This window comes from Columba livia, chromosome 4, assembly GCF_036013475.1.
Source record: "Columba livia isolate bColLiv1 breed racing homer chromosome 4, bColLiv1.pat.W.v2, whole genome shotgun sequence".
Taxonomy (NCBI): domain Eukaryota; kingdom Metazoa; phylum Chordata; class Aves; order Columbiformes; family Columbidae; genus Columba; species Columba livia.
Window position 1 is genome coordinate 14,018,480 of NC_088605.1, and position 21,684 is coordinate 14,040,163.

Genomic DNA, 21,684 nt, shown 5'->3' on the forward strand with positions numbered 1-21,684 from the left:
ACTCTGACGGTGTGCTTACTGTGGGTACTGTCCTGCACGTACCTGCCTCGCACGGGTCGTGCTGTGCTCATAAAGGGTCCCTATAGGTGAAGATGATTTGTAGGAGACTTGCAGCCTACCCCCGTGCTCTCCTATATATTAGGGTGAACGCACATCGCACAGACCTACTCGCAGAAGTATAGCTCGAGTAGATACATTCAGTTCCCCTCGCGATTCGTGCCGCCCTGGTGAGCGCTCCTTCGAGGCAGAGAGCAGCGGTGCCAGCGCCTCGCCTCGCCCAGCCCGGCTGCCCGTGCTGCCCGTGCTGCCCGCAGCCGCGCCCCGTCGGGCCGGGGGCCCGGGCAGGGCCCCGCCGGGGCGGGGGTGTGGAAGGGGGTGCTCGGAGAAGCGGCTGCATTGCTAATTGCGAGAATAAACAATCTGTCACGATTAGTCAGTGCCTCTAATAGGCAGACAAGTGATGTTGTTTTTAGGCGCCAGCAGCGGTCTGATCAAAGGCTTCAGCTGGAGGGGGACTATTGAGGACGTTAACCCGCATCAAGGGAGCAAGGCGCCTTAGCCCTGGGACATCGGCACATTCAGCCTGACAAAATTAGTTTGCTCTACCAATCACACGACATTTTCCCAAAGCCCGGTGCTTGACGCGAAGATGCACCTCACCCCACCCCCGACCAAGAAAGCACTCACAAATATCGATGCATTGTATTTCACGGTGTCCCGTCCACCCGATCCTACAGGTAGGATCTTTTTTTTTTTTTTTTTTTTTTTTTTTTTTTTTCCCCGATCCGAAAAGCAACCTGGCAAAGGAAAGCATGATGTGTTTATTAGACTTTCGGGCAGCCCCTAGGCTGCTTTCGATCTCATTGTTTTGATGGAAATATGCTAAACAAAAATAGAGCTGCTGGGGGCTTTTTTCCTCACAGTTCTTTTGCAGAATGGTTTTAACATTGGGATGTTTCTGAGGTTTGAGGAGATGAGTGTGCATCCCATACTGAGAGCGAGATCCAGCTCTCATTGAGAGTTGACAGAATGAGATAATTAGCTCTTTATTTATCTCCCAGCAATGAATGCTTTGTGTTTACATTTCTGTCATACTCGGTGGTATTTTAATCACTGTACCATAGCAAGGACTTGATTCAAATTCACATGCTGGCAAGCTCTTGGGCTGAAAACGGGAAGCCAGTAAAGCTTCTTTCGTTTCTTGCGTCCTTCTTTCTTTTATCCTTTCTTTCTTAATGAAACCCACAGATTCTAAGTTAGGAATGGAGAAATCGAATTTACAAAACGAAATCTTCCCCAAGATGTATTTATTTGTTTAGCGGGAAAATTTGCTATTCCAACTCTTCTCGCCTTGTTCGCAGCGTTCTGGGTGACGAAAACGTCACTGGATTTTAGGAATTTTTTTTATTGGTTCCACTGTGTTGATACTCTGACTTTCTTTTAGGTGTCTCTCATTTTCCTCCCTGTGCTGTAAGAAAAAACGAAGTGAAAGGGCGGGGGGCGTGGGGGGGGGGAGGAGGGAGAAATAGGTGACTTTATTGATGTTTGTTCCAGTCCAATGTTTTTATTTGGAATCGTGGCGCTTCCCTGAAGGCACTTGTGCTAGATAACAATATTGGGCAATTAGCATCCTAAACAGTCCCGTTTCAATATAATGAATGTGCTAGGCAAAGCCATTACCCATAGCATTTTATTTCGGTGGGAATACAACAACAAGGGCTGGGAGGAGTGCATGGGGGATGGGGAGGGACGACAGGAGGCAGCTCTAAGCCAATTCAGGGCATTGTCCGCCTTTTGTAAACGTTATCTTTGACTTAAAGGCAGAAGTCAGAAAGGAGATGGGTGTTGTTGTTTCCCGTGTTTCTATTTTATTTCCCCTGAGACAGCAGCTCTCAGGAGACCAGACAGCCCCACAGGATACCAGAAGGCTTTGGGGACTGGTGGCTCCGCGGAAGCTCTGACGCTCCGGGCTTCATCTGCGCGCCCCCTCCGCGCTCTCTCCGCGCTGTCTGAGCTCCTTTCAGACAGCCTTGCTCCAGCTTCGAGCGGCTCAGCCCTTGGGGGTAAAGAGATCTATCGCAAGTGCTAAAAATGTCCCGCGGGCTTTACAAGCCCTCAAAGCCCTTGAAGTCTCAACCCTCCCTGCTCCCGTCGCTGCTCCTCCACTAAGCGTTGAATAATACGACAAGATCTCCGTTCTTTTTTTCTGCCCACCCACCCCCCCCTTTATTTTCCCCTTCCCGTTCTGCCCAGATCAAACATAAACTAGACGACTTCTAAGGCTTCAGGCACCTGGACTGGTCCTCGGGAGGTTACCAAGAGCTGTGATTTGGATGGCCCAACTCCAGCCGCCGAGGCGTCCCCGGCTCTTTGAGGGTCGGAGGAGCCGGGCTGAAAGGAAGGCACTATTTCAAGTGGCCCAAATTAATTTGATCGCGACATTATGATGCACTTGGAAAAGATGAAAGAAAAAGCTGGCCGTCTCCTCCAAGATCTCTATAATTATAGATAATATATCCTATTTCAAAGCAATTAGCTCAATCAGGCGTAACGAGGCACTTTGCTGCCAGGGAGTAACAATGCCTTACGGTTATTTAAGCTTCAAGATGTCAAGCAGACTTCGAGACTCTCTGCTCTGCCCAAAAGGGAACTTGGCTGTCTTGGTGAAAACCCCATGGCTATGGCAGTGGTTTCCTTTCAGTGACAACACGACTATTTCATTTTATACGGTTTTTAAAACCTCTTGCAAAGGTGCCGGTTCTCCTAGAGGAGAGCACCGGTTCTCCTGGAGGAGAGAACGGCTCCTTCAGGCTCATTTGTGGCCGGTATCTGTGTGGCATCACCTCTGCCCGTGCCCGCTAGCACCAGCCAGCTTTCCTCGCCTGCTCGCTCCGGGATGCTTTCCGAGCCTGTCCCCCTCTTGGCGCCTTTCTTTCGTTCGCTCTTTGGGGTGTTTACCACTATTTCTCAGGCGGCTCTGCAGAAGAAGTAGTTGATAGGGCCGGTATGCGGCTCCCAGCCCCGGCGCAGACATGCCTGCCGAGCCAGCCGCCTCCTCTAAACCACGAAAGCTTCACTGTCTCCTCGCCTCGTTTTTTACCTGAACCGCTTGCAGATGGCAAAAGTCTCGAGAGCAAAGAGAGCATCCGACTGCCGGCTGCTTTAACAGCGAGTCGGCGAGGTTGTTTATGTGCCTACCGGTGTGTCTGCAATAACATCTAGAAGGGAAGCAGGGTCTCAGGTGCCGAAATCCCCTCGTCCTGACCCAAAGCCGCAGGAGAGGTGCGCAGAGCGGGCTGTCCCCGCGTGCCCGGGGCCAGTGGGTGTGGGTTTAGGCCAAAATGCCGAAATGCAACTTTTCTCTCTTTCCCGGTGCCGCTGCAAGCCGGCGTTCAGGGCTGCTTCTCCTGCTTCCCCGCCCGCAGACGGGCCGTGCCCGGGCAGAGGGGCCGCACCGGGCCGGGCGGCGGGGCCCGGACTGGCCGGGGGTCTCCGTCCGCCGCGCTGGGGCAGCAGAGCCACCGCCGGAGCGGCGCGGCACGGCCCGGCCCGGCCCGGCCCGGCCTCGGGACACCGCGAAAGCAGAGCTACGTTTGGATAAAACGCTGCCGTAGGAAAATGAGTAACTGTACAATTAACCTGCAAGCTTTCCTTCCAGGGATTTTTATTGCTGGCGGGGTAATAGAAGCGATGAGGCAAATAAACAGAAAACAAAACCCCACAACGAAAAAAGCGTCGCCCCATGGGTTAGTCATTTGAACTGAACAGTTCAAGGGAAACAGGAGACCGGGGGCATGAATATGAACTAAACAAAGTTTAACCACCCTACTTCTTCTCCCCATGTGCAAAATGGAAACCTTATTATATGATTCACTGTGAATCACTAGATTGAATGCGATCATTATGAGTAAATGATAGTCGGGACTCTGCTGGTCTTTTCTTTCCTAGAGGCAAAACTATAAAATATGAAGGATATAAATGATCTTCTCTCCACTCTCACATAAAGGACATTCATTCAAAGCCGCGCTCTGTCTTACTCCCAATTCCTTTGGTCCATTTGAATTCCACAACGATCAAGGTAGATTATGGCAAGTCCCGCTTTATTTCTCTTCACGTTCTTGTTTATTGGCGAGATGTAACGAAATGTAATTTGTCCCAAATTCCTTAACATGAGAAAATACTTTGTGGTTGAAGGAATCCGTGCTGGTGCTGCCAAGGCGATCTCCAGTGCTCAGAGCAAGTTCATTATCATGTTATTTTACAGCATTTCCATGTTTATTCCTCGTTTCTCAGGAGCCTTTTACATATCGTTGCATAAGAAAAGGATTTCACCAGCTCTAGTTATGAGATTTCCTAGATTTTTTACAGGCGGAGCCGTTTTACAAAAGCTGTATTGTTTGACTGTGGTCTGGGTTTCCATTTGGGGTAATTATTGTATTCCCAGTCTCCTTCTAATCATTTGCTCACAAGGACACTTTTTTTTTTCCTCCCTTTTTGAAGAAGATGAAATACTCTAAACTTGCAAGACCATTGGAATAATCCCCATGCTTTTTTGCCTATTGTGTAAAAGCTATTCCTTACATCTCTCTAAATTGCTGGAAAATATGTGATGGAAAGGATGGTAAGAAAATATATAGAGCAAAAGAAACACATGTCACCACATTTTGAAAAAAACTCTGCAAACTGCAGGAGTCTTGATCTAAATCTGTTCCCAATAGAGAGGTGTATGCCAATAGGGAAAATAAAAGAAAGGAAGGGAAGAGAGAAGAGAGAAGAGAGAAGAGAGAAGAGAGAAGAGAGGAGAGAGGAGAGAGGGGAGAGGGGAGAGGGGAGAGGGGGAGAGGAGAGGAGAGGAGAGGAGAGGAGAGGAGAGGAGAGGAGAGGAGAGGAGAGGAGAGGAGAGGAGAGGAGAGGAGAGGAGAGGAGAGGAGAGGAGAGGAGAGGAGAGGAGAGGAGAGGAGAGGAGAGGAGAGGAGAGGAGAGGAGAGGAGAGGAGAGGAGAGGAGAGGAGAGGAGAGGAGAGGAGAGGAGAGGAGAGGAGAGGAGAGGAGAGGAGAGGAGAGGAGAGGAGAGGAGAGTAGAGAGAAGAGAAGAGAAGAGAAGAGAAGAGAAGAGAAGAGAAGAGAAGAGAAGAGAAGAGAAGAGAAGAGAAGAGAAGAGAAGAGAAGAGAAGAGAAGAGAAGAGAAGAGAAGAGAAGAGAAGAGAAGAGAAGAGAAGGAAAAAGAAAAGAAAACCACCAATGCTTTTCAGAAGGAAATACATTTCAGCTACATGGTAGTCAGTTCTTGAGGAAAAAAAAATCAAAGGAAAAATCAAGGGAGAACAAGCCCCTATGTACGGCAGTGCTGTGTCTGTGTAGAAGGGTTTCCCCTCCAGCTGCTGTCACCAGATGCACAGCTGGAGGAGGGCCGGGAGCCACGGCCCTGCTGGTCGACACAGCAGCTCAACCTGTGGGCACTGGGGTTGAACTTGGCAAGCCTCCTCTTTCCAACACCTTTTTTTGGACCTTCCTGCTGGTGTCACACAGCTTCCCAAGGCAGGATTTCTACCCTTCCTCCCATCTTTAATTTGCATCTATAAAATCTGAGGCCCAAAACCATCCCTCTGAATTCATGGGGAACGGGACTGGGGCAAATACTTCTTTTCTTCCTCAGTTAAGACGGTTTGAAAGTGATTGCCTTAAGCAAAAACCTGCCACTCAGAAAAACGTATATTCATGCATACACACATAGAAGGATTTTAACTTTCCTGTTCAAAGGAATGTGTGTATGCATGAATATACGTTTTTCTGAGTGGCAGGTTTTTGCTTAAGGCAATCACTTTCAAACCGTCTTAACTGAGGAAGAAAAGAAGTATCTTGCCCCAGTCCGTTCCCATGAACTTCAGAGGGCATGGTTTTGGGCCTCAGATTCTTATAGATGCAAATTACATCAGATGGGATCTCACCACATCCTTTTGCTGAGTGGCAGCTGATGGCTAGATATGATACTGGGAGTTACGTCATTCTAATAAATCAATGTAACCAAACAATTTTATTGCCAGAGGAGGAGAGAAAAAAATCCCAAATATTTTGTAGGAGAACTGAATTTTCCTTTTAGAAAGCTTATGTTCCCATCAGACTTTCCATCAACCACAAGCATCGATATAATCTAAAATGTTCCTGGCTTGCCCACTGCTGGGCTGATTAGCTTTTGGAACAGAAGAGATAACATTTCTAGACATCGGTCTGCCTTGAGCTGCTTTCATGTTATTCCCTGCATACGTGGTTTTGACACTAGTTATGTAGCAAGTGTGGGTTCTTTATTGGTGTTGGGTCACTTTGCTTTTCAACAGCTGTTGTTTGTTTGTTTTTTCTGTAACTCAAAGCAGAACTTCTTTCACTTCTTCAAACAGCATCAGACTTCTCCCTGCAATCCATGGCTTGAAGGTACGAGATCCTCCATGCAGCCGAGCATCCCTTGCAGGGGTAAGCCCAGACTGGGTGGCTGCAGGTTGCTCAGTTCAGGTGTGCAGGCTGCTTCCCACCTCCTCTCCCACCAGCAGTGGGGCAGGGTGCCATCCTGCCATCGGGTGTGAACTCCACTGATTGGGGATGGCACCGAAGTCAGTTAACAGTCCTATTGCTGTTAACAGTCCTATTGCACTTGGGCTGGACTTGGGTTGATTTGATTTTTACTTCTAAGACAATTTAAAGAATACCAACAAAGTGCTCATACCTCTTTCTCTTTTTCTATAACAACATGAGAGAGATAATGAGCTAATGGTGCCACATTAATAACACAGAGACACAAAGAGGAGGCTCTGAGAACAGGCAGAGAGAGTAGGGGTGCATTCAGGACACAGAATTATCTCTTGTAGGTTTGCTGGTGGCCTTCTGCAAGTAATTTCATCTCTTTTACACTGAAATCTCCCATAAGAGTCCACCCTTCATTAGTTACTACTGGAGCTGTGAGCCCTGGCAGCAGGTGACATTCATGCACACACACACTCTCCCACACTTTGCATCCTGACTCCCGCACTGTGGTCACTGGGTCTGGGATGAGGGGGACCGCGGAGGGAGGCACAGATCACCATTTGCTTTACCCAGCATTAGCTGTTTACAGGAAAAACCGTATGCAGCAGCCTCGCAGACAAATTCAGGTCCTCCTCGTTTGCTTACACAAGTAGCTGAATACTGGCAATGTCTAAAACCAGGGACAGAAAAAGAAAAGCCACAGGATCATACACAGAGCTGACAAGTGTGGGAGCACTAAGTTCACTGGCAGTGGCAGGGAACACCTCTGTTCCAGCTGAGATTTTGAAAAATAAGGGAGGGAAGGAAAAGGAAAAAAAGCAGAAAGGAGTACGATGAGAATTTTGGAAAGTAATCGGAAACTTTGTTCTTAGGAGTAAATCTGGCTTGTTGTGGTCCCCTTTCAGCAGGGCTGGCTGGGAGCCAGCTGGGTCCCCTGGAGCCCCCTGGCCTTTTTGTCTGGAGCCTGGGAATCTGTCTGGAGCACAAGGCTGAGGGGACCAGACTTGGGTTTGCAGGAGGTTTAGGCAGCAGCCATAGGGGAAAGGGAGTTTGCAGCCCCTAGGCCTTTGGGGCTTCTCCCCTGGTGCTGATGGATGGGCAGGGGAGCTTCCTCCCACTTTGGGGGCAGCTGGGGAGCAGGAGGAAGGGCAGGTTGCCTGTCCCCAGGTGCAAGATGGCAGAGCAAATGGGGTGGGATGGAGGGATGGAGAGGATTGGTTAGACCTCTCTGGCCTTCATCCCATCAGCCTGTGTGACGTGTCACAGTGTGTCCAGTTATCCACAAAGTGTTGTTGCAAGTATGCAAATACCAAATAAAATGAAAAACTGCCAACAAACAGAACAGAAGCAAACCAAAAGCCTTCAATGGAGCCACAGTGCATCACATTTCCCCTGCTCCCCCAGCCCTGCCTTTCCTGCAGACCTTTTTTGGAGTGATGATAGTGTGGGCTCTTAAAGCCCCCTGTCAGATCCAAAGTTATAAATTAGCATCTTTCCAATATTTATGGATTTTCAAGAGCGATTGAGCCCTTTCCAACACTTTTGTTCCCTTACTCTTTCCAGCTCAGTTTTCCTGGTACTTTATTGTGCCCTTTTTGTGTATTCCTCCCCGCCCCCCCTTATGACCTTTAAGGATAAAATTCAGTTTATTTGGCTACTTCGCAGACAAAATCTGAAGCCTGCCTTAATTTGTAGTTTACTAGCCCTCTGATGTGAGACTACATAGAGAGCCCCTATCTGATCAAACAGCCAGTACCTTGACACAGCCCAATTATGTGAAAATATATCCTTGCTTATCAGTTCAAACATCGTATAAGTGAAGAAACTGAAGTCGCTCCCTGTCTGTTTGATTTTCCTGTTCAGACACACTTATTTAAACAGGCACTGTGAGACTTCTGTGTAATCTTACTCGGAGGAGTTCAAAAAGTGTTTTTGTCTTGAAAGCCCCAAGCTGGGTAATGGTGACCACCTCCAGCCCACACCCCCAGCCCAGCCCCAGCTGGGTGTCCCCTGCAGCTGAGCTGTCATCTAGCTGGTCATGAAATGCACCTGTGGCCAGGTATCCCCTGCAGCATCCTCCTCCAGCTCTGCCCACCCAGAGTGGCCCACCTGCTGAGGTGGTACCTGCATGGCCCCACAGAAGTCACTTCCCAGCCTGGACTCACTGCATCGCCCTTCCTTACCCAGCATCACAGCTTTCCCTCTCCCAGTACTGCTGCATCCACCTTCTCAGCTCGATCCCATGGCAACTCTCTTCCTGTGCTGACTCTGCTGCATCCCACCTCCTGGCTCAACTCTGCCCCATCCCTACCCCTCACCTGGTCCTGCAGCATCCCACCTTGCTGGCCCAGCCCTACTGCAACCTCTTTCCCAACCTGTCTCTGCTTCACCCAACTTCTTGTCCTGGCCTCTGTCCATTTGCCTTCCCAAGCCTGCTGAACCCTGTGAGTACTGGCTCCCTCTGAGGTGGTATCCACTAGACAGAGAGGTCATTAAAGCAGCCTAAATCCTCATCATCCAGCCCACTTTTACAACGCGCTGGAGCTTCTAGGCAAAAGCTGTCCTGGAGACCTGCAATTCCCTTCCATCTCTCAGGTTTCAGATTGGTCCCTGGGTGCCTGTAAAGGTCTTTTTCAGCTTTCTGATAATTTCATGGGAGTAGGTCTCATTGAAATCCACAGCAACACTTCGAGTGGAGTATTTAAATAGGCCTTTGGGATTTTAAGTATTCTTATGCTTTCCCTTTCTAAGAATATGCAATAATCTTATCTTTAGTGGCTTGACAAAATTCATTTTCTGCTAAAGTATATGAAGAACTGGTAAGACATGTAGAAAACCAAATTAAGTACAATAAACAGTCATTGCTTTTGAAAGATCATATTTTCTACTAATTTCCTTATTTTTACCCTTTTTAACCCCTTTTTACCCTCAATTGTAAAGATGCAATAAAATCTATTATTTCCTGCTTTTTTTGCTTGATACAGATGATTTCCTCCTTTCCCTTTGATCTAGTTTTATTTATTTTTGTGTCATACTTTGGAAGACTGAGATAAAGTACTGACTAGGTCTTGCATACTGTTTCTATGTGATTCTTTAAATTAAACAATGTCTGAAAGGAATTGATATATGAACATGTGAAGTGCTCAGTCTTTTATTTAGCAGTTCTATCAGTTTGCAGGGATCAGAAAACAAATCACTTACAGAGAGAGGGAGAAACTTGTGAACATGTTGAAGCAGACTGGAGTGGCAGAGATACTAACAGCAGAATCAGCCTACAGTCCTCCACAGGGCTTGAGATGTGGAGTGTCATGGACTGCCTCAGGAGAACAGGTAAGATCTCCACAAATGGGTCTTCCCCCTACCCTTGACACCAGCCTTGAAGGGGAGCACCCTGAAGCAATTGTAGGCCACATTTGATTATAGAATCACAGAATCATAGGCTCATTTAGTTTGGAAAACACCTCTAAGATCGTTGAGTAAAACCATTAAGCTAATACTGCCAAGTCCACTACTAAACCACATCCCTAAGTGCCATGTCTACGTGACTTTTAAATACTTCCAGGGATGATCACTCAACCATTTCCCTAGGCAGCATGTTCCAACGCCTGGAAACCCTTTCAGTGAAGAAATATTTCCTAATATCTAATCTAAACCTCCCTTGAAGCAACTTGAAGGCTTTTTCCTCATGTCCCATTGCTTGTTACGTAAGAAAAGAGACTGACACCCACTGGGCTACAACCTGTTTTCAGGTAGTAGTAGAGAGTCACAAGACCTCCCCTAAGACTCCTTTTCTCCAGCCTAAAGAACTCCAGTTCTTTCAGTCACTCTCTATACGACTTGTACTCCAGACCTTTCACCAACTTTGTTGCTCTTCTCTGAACTCACTCCAGCACCAAAATGTCTTCACTGTATTGAGGGGCCCAAAACTGAACACAGTCTCTGAGGTGGGGCCTCACCAGTGCTGATTACAGGTGGTCGGTCACTGGCCACACTATTCCTCATACAAGCCAGGATGCTGTTGGCCTTTTCGGCCACCTGGCCACACCACTGGCTCATATTCAGCTGGCTGTCAATCAACACTCCCAGATCCCTCTCTGCCAGGCACTTTCCAGCCACTCTTCCCCGAGCCTGTAGTGCGGCCTGGGGTTGTTGTGACCCAAGTGCAGGACCCGGCACTTGGCCTTGTTAAATCTTGTACAACTGGCCTCAGCCAAATGATCCATACACTCCAGATCCCTCTGTGTGGCCTTCCTACCCTGCAGCAGATCAACATTCCCACCCAATTTGGTGTCATCAGCAGACTTACTGAGGGTGCACTCAATCCCCTCATCCAGATAGCTGATAAAGACATTAAACAGAACTGGTCCCAACACTGAGCCCTGGGGAACACCACTCGTGACTGGCCGCCAACTGGATTTGACTCCATTCACCACAACTCCTTGGACCCGTCCGTCTAGCTGGTTCTTTATCCATTGCATAGTACATGAATCCAGGCCATGAGCTGCCACCTTCTTCAGGAGAATGCTGTGGGAAACAGCGTCAAAGGCTTTACTGAAGTCTAAGTACACAACGTCCATAGCCTTTCCATCATGCACTAAGCAGGTCATATTGTCATAGGAGGAGATCAGGTTGGTCAAGCAGGACCTGCCTTTCATAAACTCATGCTGACTGGGCCTGATCACCTGGCTGTCCTGCATGTGCCATGTGATGTCACACAAGAAGATCTGTTCCTTAACCTTGCCCAGCACTGAGGTCACATTGACAGACCTGAATGTCATGGAAGGACTTCCATTCATCAAGTGTGTCTAAAAAAAATCAGGGGATGTACCATAGCTTGTAGATGTATGGAAGGACATTTTCTTTGTAGATCTTTGAGCTAATATCAACAGCTAATCTATTACACTCTACTTCACACCCTGCACTGAGTTGTTAATCACTTTTCCTCCTTCTTTTAAGATGTCTGTGCAGTTTCTATGCTCAGTGTACCTGCCAGCTGTGCGGAGGATAATCATTAAATAGGTTGTAAGAGCAGAGATTCTGTTTAAAGACCACACAGCATACAATACACACATTATCCACTTCTGTGGAAACATACTTTTACTGCAGGCTTTCCTTTCACTTTTTGCCTCCCAGCATTTGAGACCAATGGCTTGTTTGGAGGCATATGTCCTGCAGCAGCAGAGGACCATGTCCTTGCTCTGTCTCCATGGCCTCCCTTGCTGAGCATTTGGTCCCAGCCAGGCACATAGCCATCATGGTGTACTGCCAGTGCATGGGCTGCTGTCTCCTGGGGTCAGGGCTTGTGTCAGATGGAAACCAAGCCGATGTTTGATGCATGACACATGGAATTGGTTGCCCTTGCTTGTTGCCCACATTTCTTTGTACCTCAGAAAGCAATCTGGGGAGGGAGGGTCAGGAGGAGAAGGTAGGGACCCCGAGAAGGGAGAGGATGGCCATACTCAGCAGTAGCAGACCCTGGTTTCCAACATCACAGAAAAGTCCTGTTAAATTTGACTCCTTGGTGTAGTCAGAAATCCCTGTGTAAGATGGACTGCCTTAACAGTAGAACAACCCAGCAGCAGGGTGGTCAGAAACCCAGGAGTGGTCTGGCAGCAGCTGGTGGAAGAGCAAAAGGAAAGGCATGGAGCCTGTGAACACACGCTTGGTTTCACTGACTCTTCATTCAATTTTGCAGGCAGGTCCATTGGGCTTGTACACAACGCTGAAAGTATAGCTAGAATTAGGGAAAGGTGGTGCCTTACACTCTTAAGTGGGTTGTGGAAGGTAAACTCAGAGTTTACCTGCTTGATCCTGCAATATAAACAGTTTCTTATTGTTTGTTTGTTCTATTTTATTCCAGTTTCTATTATAACATCCCTGTCATTCCTAGATTGAAAGGAGCAAATGGATCTTAACCTGGGACTCAGTTCTGAAGTACAAAACTCTGTTTTTTAAATACTGAAGTCCATTGACTCCTTCAAGAGACTTGTTTTGCTCCTGTTCACGGTGATAGCAAAACCTCCCTGAAATTAGTAAATGCCAGCCTGGAGCAAAAATCAGCTCAGCAGAGAGGAAATCATTTTATCTGAGGGGTACTTGGTATGTGCATCAGTAACAGTTAAAGGAAAAATATGGTAACACTTAAGAGTTCAACAACAAACAAGAGCAAGTCATCGACTTGTTGCTGTTGGTGTAACCCCCTTGAAGTCTGTGAGACGAGTTCATGGGAGCTAAGAATCTGGCCCTCTATCCTATGGGCAGCCTTGGATCAGATAACACAGATGTGATAGATTAAAGACAGAACCTTATAAAATAAAATACTGGCTTCGCTGAGAAAGTCCTTTTTTTGAAATTCATCCATTAAAACATTAAAAAGCAACAACAAAAAAGCCATGAGGCAGAGCAGAGAGGTAAATCAAAAGAAGAAGTTGATGTATGCTTCTAGATTTACACTCTTTAGACTTTTTTTGTCTCACGCACCCGACTGGTTTAAGGGTCTGTTCTCTTTGTGGTACATGCATGCACATAACTACTATTGATGTGGAGTCTCCAGGTGATTTGATGTGCATTCCACATAATGCATGGTGTCAAGTATATGATCTCCACACAAAAGAGCTGCCTGAGAACCACTCTTTGAGATTTTTTAATTTATTTATTTTTTTAGATTCCCTTTCTCCACATCTAGATTTTAGCACATCAGAGTGGCTAACCAAGCAGTGGAAATACCACTGCTACTCTTTCATCAGCTTTGATTTGTGTAAATTGAGGGGGGGGGCAGGGAGGAGGTGACGGGAAGAAAATTTTAAAGTCCGTGTGCAATCTTCCAAAATGCTGAATGTTTCCTAGCATAATCCTATAAAAATCACAAAGGGACTTAAGGATTTTTAGCAAATTAAAAGAGGAAAACAGCAGTCATGACATGTGTTAGTGGAAAACATGAGTTGAAGAAATTTTTTCACACATCATTGGATCACCTCTAGTTAAGTGTTTTTAGGTCTATAATGTGACTCATTCTGGCTGCCAAGTCCAGAGCAAGTCTGCTCTTCTCTCCACTGGATACAGCAAAACCAGCTATGTAAGCAATTGTAGTTAATGTGAGATACACAGCTTTAGCAAAAATAACAAATACAACAATGCCCAGCAGGTGATTTCATATAGGTGGCAGTCACAACACATTAAGTCAGGGTGCACCAAGACTTGCTTTAAGGGTGGACTAAAGCTGTAAATCAGGCCTGGAACTTTCTGTTCTGGTTTGATATTGTGTCCCTCCCTGGGAAATACAATTATTTTGGGGGAGGTAGGTGTTTTGTTTTGTTTTTGTTTTTTTTCTGTAAAGTGATTGGTTCCTTTTTGAGATAACAATGGTGTTCCACATTGGCAGTGCTCAACTTTCCTACATTTCAGAGAGAAAGAAAACTAATCATCTTAATTGCACCAGATTTTGGGTTTTATTCTCACATACACACATGCAGTCCGTATCTTAGGTGTGAGCCAGTTTGAAATTGTGATAGGAAAACTTCTAAATTAATGTTAATTTTATCATGTCAGCAGAATTATCCTGTTCTAAACCAAAAGAAAACTTGGTCTGCTTGAAACAACATGTATGTGCGTGTGTTTTAAGTTTTCCAGGACTGCTTTGCTGTTTTCTGTTGTTCTGCTCTCCTAAATGTCTTGTTTGAACAGAGAAGCAGGGTGGCTAGAAGGAGAGATGAAGGGTTTGGAGAAAATTAGGGTGCAAGGTTTAAGGGAATGAAGGGAGGATACAGATACAAAGGGAGTTTGTGGCAGGACTAGGATGGACTTAGCAGAACTTTGGAAAGAAAAAACGAGGAGATTAATATGGATGTGCACTAGTTTTGCTTTCATGGGGGAAGAGGAAAAGGGAAATGTAGATTGTAGGGATTTTTTTGTATAAGGAAAGTGAGCTGGTAAGAACTGCACATATGGTAACAGTCCTCTGAGTAGATCGAGCTGTTGTCTGAAACACTTTTTCACTGAAAAATGTACACTTTGATCAGGCAAAATCAAATGCTTTCAAATTTGCTTCATTTTTTTTCAGTCAAACTCTTCTCTTTCTACTTTGGAAGACATATGAATATATTTTTTCTGTCCAAAACTACTTTTTATTTTAATACTTGTCACTTTTTTTTAACATAAGAGAAACTAAAAAACTAAACTCAATTTTCTGCTTAAACAAATTACAGATTTCAAATTTTTTTATATGCCAAGAGAAATTTTAAATTAAAATGCGTCCTTCTTGTCTGAATTTTTGCTGGCAAAACATAAATTATTTTCACAACACCCTAGACCTTTCCTCCTGCAGCATAACTTTTATTTCTGTGTGTATCTTTCATCATTCGAATAATTCAGGAGCACAATGTTTTGGGATTTCAGTGCTGCCATTTCTACAACAAAACCTCAAACACACTACGTTGGGATGGTCCTTCTACCAGAGATCACATAGACCCTGTTATTTTCAGATGCTGAATCAGAAAACACATTTCAAAGCCACCATTTGTGGTCTGACCCTGTACCTTGTGGACTCTTAGAATGACAAAACTGCAAGCAGAGTTCCTTATAGTATGAATTACAAAAGCTACAACGTGCCTTATCAGTTGTGAAAACACTCCAACTTGTTATCAGTAAACACTGGCAGAGGTGGAGGGGCTGATCTGTATGTGGGGACGAGGATGCTGAGCTGTGGCTGGGGAACGGACCAGGCGATGGCAGGGCCTGGGATAGGGAGCTGCTGAGTGGGAAGCAGGGAGAGCTGAACTATCAAAAGGTTTATTACCTGCCCTTCCACTTCATTTTGCAGGACAGCTGTGGCAAACTTAATCCAAGCAAATAAAGAAGCAAATGGAGAAAAATTATTTGCCGTTTCTAGTCTAGGTATGCCATTATTTAAAGAATGCACATAGATATTAACTACACCATTTCCAGAAATGTACTTCAAGTTGTAACTTTCCTATGTAAAGTACTGCAGCAGTGACTTCTCAAAAAGAGGACTGAATTTCTTTTACACAGATTGTTGTTATTTCTTAAATAATCCAGATGAAGGTGCAGCTCTATTGTATATTGTGATTTGGAAAATCTTTTTATGACACAAATTCCTATGACACACCCACAGAAGGACCAGTAAAAGATATTGCTTCCTAGGTGCAAGTGCAGTGTAAAAGGATTTATATCTAGATATTCCTAAGGACTATATTTTGCCTTCAATGTTTTGATTTAGCAAAACCACAAAATGAAACTTCAGTTAGCAGGAGAATTATTCATTAGCCAGTCCAAGTTACACATCCACTGAGGCAATGTTAGCCATTTTAAAAATTTAAATTTAATTTTAAAAAGACAGGTTTGAAAGGTTGCATGGAAGAAAAACTCATAAACGTCCCGGCACTGTCAGAAATATGTTGACACACCTCTTTACTCTTTACTTTTTTTTTTTTTTAACCTCTCTCTTTAGTTTTAATACTAAGAAAACTTTTTTTTTTTTTTCATGAAAAGACATGATAATTCTCTGTCTTGGAATTCATACGCTTCACTCAATTATTCTGTATTTGAAGATAGCTTGTCATTTATGACAACACAGTTATTTTTTTCTTGGCAATGAATAGGTTGACAAGAAAATAATTATTTTGTGTGTGAGTAAAAGCCAAGGGAATAGCATAAGCTGTATGCAAACATATGATGAATAATTTTTTTCCCTGCCCAAAATACTATTTTTGCAGAGAGCTTTAACAACTCTCTTCATGCCCCTTTCAGTAAAAAAGGGTGAATTGTTCCTTCCTCCTTTTAGAGTTTCCATTTATTCTTGCAGCTGCACAATATCAGGAGAGAAGTCTCCATCCTTCCCAGCTTTTATCTCTGGTAGTCTGAGCCCACTAAGAGGTATCTATGCTGCAGCTGACCAGTAAGTCAACCTTCCACTGCTTGGAGGAAATTATATTAAATCCTGTTAAACAATAGTGAGCATTTTAGGTCACTGCTGTCTTTCACCCATACCAGCGATTTAATTATCTGGTTTTCTTATTCTGACAATGCACACAGATGAAAATGTGTAGGTTTTCAGGATTGCACGTCAACGTCAAGGCCATGACTGACTGTGCTGTGAAGAAGGTCAAATTCATGAAGCAACCTACTGAATGCTAAGAGATTTGGTCAAAGTAACTCCCTGAAAGTACATCTAGAGTTTTAGCAGTTGTGATGCATAGAAAATATGCATTGTCAGCCTCACCTCTGTGCCTGGGAAGATCATGGGACAAATCTTCCTAGAAGCTGTGATAAGGCACATGGAGGACAGGAAGGTGATTTGAGACAGCCAGCATGGCTTTGCCAAGGGCAAGTCCTGCCTGACCAACTGAGTGGCCTTCTGTGATGGAGTAACTACATCAGTGGACAAAGAAAGGGCTACAGATGTCATCTGTCTGGATTTCTGTAAAGCCTTTGACATGATCTCTCGCAACATCCTTCTCTCTAAATTGCAGAGGTATGAATTTGATGGGTGGACTGTTTAGTGGATGAGGAACTGGCTGGATGGTCATATCCAGAGGGCAGTGGTCAATGGTTCAATGTCTGGATGGACACTGGTGACAAGTGGTGTCCCTCAGGGGTCCCTATAGTATGGTTTAATATCTTAATCAATGACATAGACAGTGGGATCAAGTGCTCCCTCAGCAAACTTGTGGATGATATCAAGCTGAGTGATGCAGTTAACACACCTGAGGGATGCCATCTAGAGGGACCTAGACAAACTTGAGAAGTGCACCCATGTGAACCTCATGAGGTTTGACAAGTCCAAGTGAAAGGTCCTGCATCTGGGTCAGGGCAACCCCTGATATCAGTACAGGCTGCAAGATGAAGGGATTGAGAGCAGCCCTGTGGAAAAGGACTTGGCACATGAGCTGGCAATGTATGCTTGCAGCCCAGAAGGCCCATTATAACTTGGGCTGCACCAAAATCAGTGTGGCCAGCAAGTCAAAGGAGGTGATTCTGCCCCTCTACTCCACTCTGGTGAGACTCCACCTGCTGTGCTGCATCCAGCTCTGGAGCCCTCAGTACAGGAAAGACATGGACCTGTTGGAGAAGGTCCAGAGGAGGCCACAAAAATGATCAGAGGGATGGAACACCCCTCCTATGAAGAAAGGCTGAGAGAGTTGGGGTTGTTCAGCCTGGAGAAGAGAAGGCTCCAGGGGGACCTTATTGGGGCCTTTCAGTATGTAAAAGGGGATTATAAGAAAGATGGGGACAGACTTTTTAGCAGGACCTGTTGTGAAAGGACAAGGGGTAAAGAAGGGAGAAACAGGCTAGACATGAGGAAGAAATTTTTTACGATAAGGGTGGTGAAACACTGTCACATGTTGCCCAAAGTGGTGGTGAATGCCCCATCTCTGGAGACATTCAAGGCCAGGCTGGATGGGGCTCTGAGCAACCTGATCTAGTTGAAGATGTCCCTGCTCATTGCAGGGGGGTTGAACTAGATAACCTTTGAAAATCCCTTCTAACTGGAAGTATTCTATTATTATTTTGCCTTTTAATTGCCCTGAAGGTCAAAGGCAATGAACTTTTCCATGTGCAAATGGGATATAGCTATTCTGCTGTGAATCAGTGTGGAGGGGAAGAATCCAGACATAAATAATCTGTCAGCCTGGTTGCCTGGTATGAATTCAGACAAATATGTTTTAACCAAAAATGGATGCTTTAAAGGGTGTTCTTGTGGTTACTCCAACTGCTTTCATTATACTTTTATATTAACAGTGTGTGTACTCACCATGTGCAATAAAACAGTTTCTGAGGCTCAGCCTCAGAACATGGGGCTCATTCACCATCTTGGATAATAGCATTGCTTGTTTGCACTGCTCTTATTGAACTTTCTAACTATATGTCATTTTCCTTTTCATTCTAGGAGTGATTGTACATTACGGCAATTACAGACAAACCCTTCCAGACAGTTTGAAGACCAAAACTTTCTTTGTGTGGAGGTCCAAAGGCAATTATTGGCATTACAGTTTAAGAGAAGCATTCCATCTCCCTGATGCAACAGCGGTAGCTTTCTGTGGCATGTTAAATAAAGCAATTTGCCCTGTAGGAGACTAATGCATGCAGAGTTGTGATGAAAAAAGGAAAAAAAAATTATAGAGCTGCTCTGAAAGAAATAGCAGCCTTCTCTGCAAAAAGATACAAATCTTATTTTGTCACCATTTTAACTGAAAGACGCGAAGCATCTTCAACGTTTGCCTTTACCTCCTTGACATTTCATATATTGCTTCAAGACCGAGACTCTATAAAGACACGGGCGTGCTAATTACTGGTCAAGTAGTTGCATTTAAACCAAAAATAGTTGATAGAAATGGAATACAACAGCACTTTCATAACACATGCCGGAATATAGAAGTCAGTTGAAGCCAAAGTTTTGTTCTCATAGCAGTTTTCATTTGCAGAGAAGTAAATGACTAGACTTCAGGCTACAAGTTTAAAGACTTGACCTCAAAAGGCCTGACAGTCATATTTTCCTATTTCAGGCTGTTTTAAATGTTAGACTAATAATTAAAAACAAAAATCCCTTCACATAAGCTATTGAAAATATTTAAGCAATTAATTAATTTCCCTAACATAACTGTAAATTATTTACCTAGCTCAGTAAGCCATATGAGTAACAAAGAGGAATGATCAAATACACTTAGACTTGAGTATCTCAGAAAAAAATGGAATATTTCTTCAGCAAATCCAGTGAACATTTTTCCAGTACTTCTAGATCCTCAGATTAGAAGCACTAGGGACTTGATCCTAAAACATTATTAACTGCTCACCCTAATTGTATTTACACCAGCTGAAAATTAATCTGTAATAACAATCATAAGAAGATGAAGAGGACACTATTACTAAAACAATAAACATGTAGGAAGTAATTGTCAGATGAGAGTAAGAACAAATGTGTCTTCAAGATAATATATGCGATTAAAATATATGTATCAAATATTACAGCAGTTCATTGGCATCTATAAATGGAGTTGTAACAAATTTTTTTTTCAGTGAAATTTCTGCTCTAGAGAATAGAGAAATGTTTGAACAGAAAGGAGAGAAATTACTCTAACAGCTGTATTGTAGTAATGAAACTTAAGAATAGCTGATTTCACCAGCCATCACACAGACTGTTCTTTTGAACGGTGAACATGATGAGGTTTGCAAAACAGACTACACTAATTTTTCAGGGATGGAGCCAGCTTTACTGGGACAGGCCCGAAACATGAGGAAATTTCCCATTTTTTAGAACAAATTAAGCCACTTAACTTCCCCTATCATCAGAATGAATGCTAGTCTAATGACTTGATGGAAAAGCTGAACTGGGCAAACAGGAGTCTTAGAGGGGAAGGAAGGCTAGAAAACCTTGGCTACAGTCTGATGCTTCCTTAAAGGATCAAATGGAAGGCAAAGAGCAGCCTTTGCAGAAGCCTTTAGCATGCAAAAGCATGGGCTTGTTTATACTGTACTGATGCTCTGACAGACACTTTTATTTAATGGAAATTAGTATAAGGATGGTTATTTAAAGCTGGGTGGTCATTCATTTGGGATTTCCCGTGCCATACATGCTTTGGAAGGAATCAGTTTGTATCATCAGTCCGAGCCTCACATGAAGTTTCATTATACACAGTATCAGCTGACTAGAAACCCCATCACAACAGCTGCAAGGCCGGATTAAACTGATTAACAGTGAACACTGGTGAAGTACTGTCCCATTAGTCCCTAAGAACAGCATCATGAAAATCTTTCATCATCTAGTATTGAGTGTTTTGTATATGGTCTGGGTTTAGATATAATGATGACTCTTCAGAAAGCAGAAGAGAGTATTCAAAGAAAATGTTTTTTTTCTGAAGTTGGGAGAAACAGCATGTCTATTGTTCATCTTCTGACCACACAAATACCTTATGGCAATTGTGTCTTTTAAAACTGTAGCTCTCTCTGACTCCTTACATCTGAACAGCTCTGTAATAACAAATAACAAACAACAAAACCTCACAACAGAATGTCAGCTTTCATTTGGAGTTCAGAAGAATTAAAACATTGAACAATAAAGTGATAAAATCAGTGAAACAGGAACTCTCCCTTTGTGTCTGTCAGTGCAAGCCATTTGCACCATGGTCCTGTATGTCTGGTAGGGGCCTTTCACAGCACGGCAGCAAAAACTCCATAGCACATCCCTGCCCATGGCAGGGGGCTTGGACTAAGTGACCTTTAAATGTCTCTTCCAATCCAAACTTTCTATGATTCTATGATAAATAAATAGTTTTCGTGTTCAGAACTGTGGAAATAAATTAGCTCCCACCCTCAAAAGCAGCTTGTTTGAAGAAGACAAGAGCAAAAAGGGAGAAAATCACTATCTGACAACATCCACCAAAGAAACTAACCTTGCCTTTTTCCACTCTGAACATTTTGAAAAATGCAATGAACTGAAAAACATGGGGCTTGGGAGCATTTTGCAATGTAATTAAAAATAGGTCAGGAGAAAAATAAAAGCTAACTCTCTTCAACAAATAATCACAATCAATCAACAAGAATGGAGCCTGACTCCTTAATAAAATGTTTTAGAATTATCCTCCTTTCTGGGAGCAGTCTCACAGATGTTAACAGTTTGCTACCATGAGAAAAAGTTGCAGGATCTGGTCTTCTGCGGTTTAACATGATCCATCAGCTGATCGCTTGTTCTGCTGCAAGGCAGATCATTGACACCATTACGATTTCATCCGCTGCCTCAAAGCCAATTTCCCTGCATATAAGCAATTCATTCAGAGCACAGAAAAAATACATTAGCGAAACAATATAGTGTACTGTACAACAAGGATTTTCCTGCACTGTAACTCTACAGCTCACCAGGCGAAAAACACTTCTTTTTATTCTAGTTCCCCAGGGTGCTACATGGAGACACCAATCCTGAGACGGATTAACTGTGGCGCTTTCATCAAGAGGAACTTGTCTTCACTCTGACTTTGGAATAGAAAGGACATGCTATTACCCTTCGACTTTGAAAGAGAAAAGCTTTCTACCTACATTCCTTGCTCTCTTCCAAAGTTTAGCTCATAGGGATTAGAATTTGCTAGATATAGGATAAACCCCTTTCAAAATACTAATTTAAGGAAGGATGGAGAGAGCTTTCAGATGTCTTTACTGGATG

At 44.1% G+C, this 21,684-nt stretch overlaps 1 long non-coding RNA gene across 1 annotated transcript; it reads left to right on the forward strand.

Moving 5' to 3' along the window:
- Positions 1-585: 585 nt before the first annotated feature.
- Positions 586-20,606, forward strand: LOC135579331 (uncharacterized). The gene is made up of 3 exons (XR_010472118.1): positions 586-737; positions 9,687-9,845; positions 18,421-20,606. It is a non-coding gene; the product is annotated as an uncharacterized LOC135579331 (long non-coding RNA).
- Positions 20,607-21,684: the final 1,078 nt, after the last annotated feature.